The sequence below is a fragment of the Penaeus japonicus genome, unplaced genomic scaffold, assembly GCF_977035675.1.
Source record: "Penaeus japonicus unplaced genomic scaffold, GWHDUDI00000001_assembly GWHDUDI00000019, whole genome shotgun sequence".
Classification (NCBI taxonomy): Eukaryota; Metazoa; Arthropoda; class Malacostraca; order Decapoda; family Penaeidae; genus Penaeus; species Penaeus japonicus.
The window spans coordinates 11,883,516-11,888,515 of record NW_028234421.1 but is presented as its reverse complement, the minus strand read 5'-3'; the positions used below and the strand labels follow the sequence as shown (position 1 = coordinate 11,888,515).

General features: G+C 33.9%; 1 protein-coding gene across 2 annotated transcripts in view; it reads left to right on the top strand.

Moving 5' to 3' along the window:
* The first annotated feature begins 1,527 nt into the window (after positions 1 to 1,527).
* GTPBP1 (GTP-binding protein 1) overlaps positions 1,528 to 5,000 on the top strand; it is a 24,590-nt gene continuing 21,117 nt past the window's right edge. Inside the window, exons 1-2 of one of the 2 annotated variants that reach the window (XM_043018682.2) lie at positions 1,528 to 2,223; positions 4,978 to 5,000. The exon at positions 4,978 to 5,000 is cut by the window's right edge and continues 328 nt beyond it. The gene's annotated coding sequence lies outside the window, so the exon portion shown is untranslated. The remainder of the gene's footprint in view (positions 2,224 to 4,977) is intronic. The other variant, XM_043018681.2, reaches the window with a different exon arrangement.

The following is a 5,000-nucleotide window of genomic DNA, read 5'->3' as shown; positions in this document are numbered from 1 at the left end:
GTTCTGGTTTTGGCTTTTCGTGGAAACGTCGACGAAGAACCACCTCAGACATCTGCAGGCATTCGGATCTAGAAATTATTCATATCATTATAATATCTACACATTATATCTAAATACTACCATAGAAGCCTTAGCTCACGCGTCCCAGAAAGAGTGTCAGAGATAACTAGACTCAACTATAAGCCGAAAGCTTTTGAGACAAAGAACGGCAGTTGCGGTCCGGCTGGTGTCTCGCAACTCTACAGAGAACAACCGAGACCTCCTCCTTGGCCAGTCAGTACTCAGACGTCACAAGTAATGAGCCAGTGACACTCTCTGCAACAGTATCAAGGGTTACCGAGGTCATCTTTTAAAGAATAAAACTAGGCTACCATTGCACGTGGCAGATCATATTAAAAGGTACCATTACCTAGGTTGACCGTATTTGTCTGTCGAAACAGAGTCTAGGTCATATGTTCATAAAGCCCCTGAATAGTTCTAAATAGTTATTTTCTTTTCTAAATGTTTTTAAGTCTGGTTTTATATATTGTGGCTAGACGTCCTATCCCTCACATGCCTCGAATTAATTCAAAGCCTTTTAGCTACGAGAAAATAATCAGCCTGCTGGATTATAAGCTTGCAGTTGTCTAGTAAGTCAATAAACAGGTCTCAAGTTATATTCCTTGAAAGCATTCTTTCGAGACAACTGAACAGCGAATTGTAACTGTCGCCATATATCTACGATAATCATAAACTCCATTTCGGCTCTAAATGATTTATTGATATAGATATACTAAAGAAAGACCATCATAAAAGTTTCGTGTCAGAGATAACTACGGAATATTGGGCAACATGAATCTGACTTGCCCGTACAAACGCTTATAGTACTGCCAAAGACATGTCCGCACTGGATTCCCATGCTTCTATGTCCCTTATATTGATTCATTATTGTTAGAGATCAAGTTGATTAATTACACATTGAAATATGTTTGAATAACAACAACGTCTGTTCTCAACTGAAGGGTATGAAAAAAGAAAGTAAAGTTGATCATATTTCAAATTGTGTAAGAGTAATTCTGCTTAATTGTAACTGTATAATAACTGCGTAAGAGAAGGGAATCATAAATGATTAATTAAGTGAAAACAATCATGCAAATCATAATTATAACTGGTAATTTAGTAGCTACGCAAATTAAAGCAATAACTGATCATATAGTATTTATAATAGATATTCATGCAAAAGAGAATGACCATAAGGCATAAACTATATAAACAATAAGCATGTAAAATCGTAACATTTTCTTTCTAGATCCAAATTATTAATGTAATTGAAAACGACGCGTTGTCACCCGTCAAAGCAAATCACCGATGTGCATTTTATACCCAAATAAAAGTTTAAGATCATAACATTTCTCTTTGGATATTAAAAATACATTGTGGAATGCACCAGTAAGACTGCTTATATTCTATATACTCTAGAGCAGTTTTCACTTGTGAATTCCATCACTGTGCATTTAGCTATGCTGAAGAATATTTAGCAAAAGTCTTGAGTTGTTTATAGAATAGTGGAATACGTAACATGACGTAGTTTACTTCGCATTTTCATAAACCTGTTCGGTAACGTGATGCAACATTCGTTTAAATCAGTTACATTATGATAATCAAATTGTAGTAACGACGTGATCCACATGCCATTAAAAGGATGAAATACTGTGCGTAGGAAACCCAAGCCTATAATCAAAGACTAAATATTGTTTGCTCTCATCCCTCGGCGGCGACGGTGACGGCGTGTTGCTTATGTCTGCCGCAAATACACAACATTGGGCAAAGGAGGCGATTCAGGCGAAGTTGTCTACTGGCTGAGTGTCACATATGTGTCACGGATAGCGGCACTGTTTTCGCTCTGTCAAATTTGGTACTTACGCCATAGTGCAGCATTCCCTGAGAGGAATTCGTCTGCTGTAAAGATAGATCGACATTGGAGAAGGTCAAGGCGAGAGAGCCGAGATAAGTGCTTGTGAAAGAGGAGGAGCTGGTATAACCGAAGGAAAGGGGGAGAGAGAAGAGAAAATAAGGGAAGGGAAAGAGACAGACAGACAATTGGTAAATAAGAGAGAGAAAAGGATAACATAAACATCGAGATTAAGACCCGAGTCTCTTACGCCACTACCTGCAATTCCTTAGTTTTCTTGCACTCGTTGGACCAGAAGAGAGTGTAATGCCTATCTTGGTTCTGGCTACAAGGTGAGCGATTTCTTCTCGGACTATTCATTCCGTCTCTTTTAAAAGTAACAAATCATCTATTTCCTCTTCAGGGTCGACTCTAGTAAAGTTGTTATTATATACAGATGGAATGCTATTTAGTATGCAGTAATAGTTTTGCATGTTTGACACCAGATGTTTTTGATTAGGACTTCACACTATTTGTTTTACCTTTTTCAGTATTCATTAACCTTTTTGGGCGACTGTTCTGAAGCCTACTCACCAGACTAGAGTGATTAAAGAAGCAATTCTGTAAAAAGATTTTTTTTTTATAGCTGGAGTTATAAATGAAGCCCTTATATGAGTTAGCAAGGAAAGATACATCAGTTACAGTTATGTTGGTTATCCTCAGATCATATAACTTATGGTTATTTATTTGATTATGTTTTTTATCTGTATTTAGAGACAGAGCATAGTAGGAATATCTTCTAAAGTGTCCCAATATGTTCCAGTAGTTATGAATGTTTTCAGGGTGCATTATTATATACAAAGATAGTATGAATTAAGTTTTGTATATTAACATTGTGTAAGATTTAAAATTCACAGATATACACATGCATATGTACACTTAAAAACACTTACACTCTCTTATTCTCAGTTGGTCACACAGTCACATATTCACTCATTAGGGTACTCTCAGCTTCTGATTTGCTCATATGATAATGTTCACTCACCAATTCTCATCTTGTCACACAGTCACTCTTTCCTACTCACTATCACTAGTCACACTCACTCTCACTTGTCACACTCACTCTCACTTCTCTCTTCTCTCTCTCTTCTCTCACTCTCACTCTCACTTCTCTCTTCTCTCTCTCTTCTCTCACTCTCACTCTCACTCTCACTCTCACATATTTACTCTAACTTACTGTCACTTATTCTCTTATACTTACTTTCACTTATTTATTCTCACTTATTTACTCTCACTCTTACTCACAGTTACAGGCAGTCACTACAGATACTAAAACACACTTTCTCACTCTCACTTGGTCATATATAGAAAACCACTCACTTTCTCACTCTGGTCATGCACAGTCACAAAAATTTCCATGCTTCTACTGTAATCTGCATAATATATCTTGCCACTTATGCATTCAGAATAGTTATTGTCTCATTTTTGAGGGCTAAAAGGTCCATGAGTAGCATCTGTGCATATATAATGTTATCATGAGTTTCAGTCATATTGCTACATTGATAATTTACTGAAGTCATGATTTTTTTTATTATTAATTTACTATGGTATGTGTGGTTCTTTTCATGTTTATACCAATAAGCCACTTACATAGCCACTGAAGTCAATTGCCACAGCCTCAAAAGCTCTTGAACCTCTAATAGATGCAGAACAGACTGGGGGTGACCTTAAAGTGAAAATAATGGGGAAATATCAGTTACTTCTTCACTTTATGTTAGTATTATGTTAATACTATGTTAGTAGCTCCCTGAAGATTATAGAGATCAGTGCAACTTTTTTGGTGTTAGTGTGAAAGCCCTGCCTTGAAGGTAGTTTTCAAAATCTGATGTAATTACAGAAGTGATGATGATGGTAGTGAAGATTTTTGTTGTTATTTTTTAGAATATGATGATTCTTAATTGATTATTATTGTTAGTTATTATTAATTAATATTTTTTATTGTTATTTTTATGTAGTTTGTATGGTTAGTACATATTTTTATTCATATTTTATTAAATTACAAAACATTTATCATGTAAACCTACTGTAAACAAAATAGAATTATTGTGATATTTATTATTATCATCAAAGTTATCAATAATTGATAACAGTGCTCTGATTTCTATCATTATCATCATCATTATCATTATTATTATTATCATTATCATTGTTATTGTTATTGTTACTGTTATTTTGCTATTACCATGGTAATGTTTTAAATTTTATTGTTATAGTTATTGTTCATATTATTGTTGTTGTTGCTGCTATCGTCATTTTAATTAGTTTCTATTATTGTTCTTTTTTAACATTTTATATAAAATTAGAGTATTTCATAAACAGACATGTCAGATGACTTTAACTTCATTTTTTGTCCTTTTTTAAAATATATATTAATTATGTACAATAGGGCTGTTTCATATGACGCCATGGCTTCCACACTTAGCACTCTTTCAAAGACCAATATTCATGGAGTACAAAACACCAATCCAACAACATTCTTTAATACATAGGTCTACAAGCCTTTGGACCCTCTAAGGATCATTTTTTATGATGAATAATGTTTTATGTGTTCTTTATGACCATTTCTTCAATTTTTCTCTATTACCCACACAGTCATATTGTATATAATTTAAAATAAGGATAGATATGACAACTCTACCAAGTTCAAGAATAGCTGATTGGCTGAATTATAATAGTAATGATAGTAATAGTAATGTTAGTCTTTGTAATAATTCAGTGATAACAATGCCATATAATAAGAATACCACTGGTGCTGCTAATAATCATTTTACATATATTTTGCTAATGTTAGTAGAGAAATGAGTATGATGAAATTGTGAATATATACTGTACATTTCTGTACAATGCTTAACTCTCTTTCTTCCTCTCAGTAAAAATGTAATTGAAAGATACATGTAACAGTAAAGGTCTGAAATTATTATTTTATTTCCTTGTCATTTTTGTCTTATTTTTTATTTCCTCACTTTTTGTCAAAAGAATATTGAAATGAGTTGACTGGTTGACATTTTTTGGGAAGAGTGACAAAGATTTTTTTTTTCTTTTTTCAGGCTTAGCAGTCCAGAGTATCTCC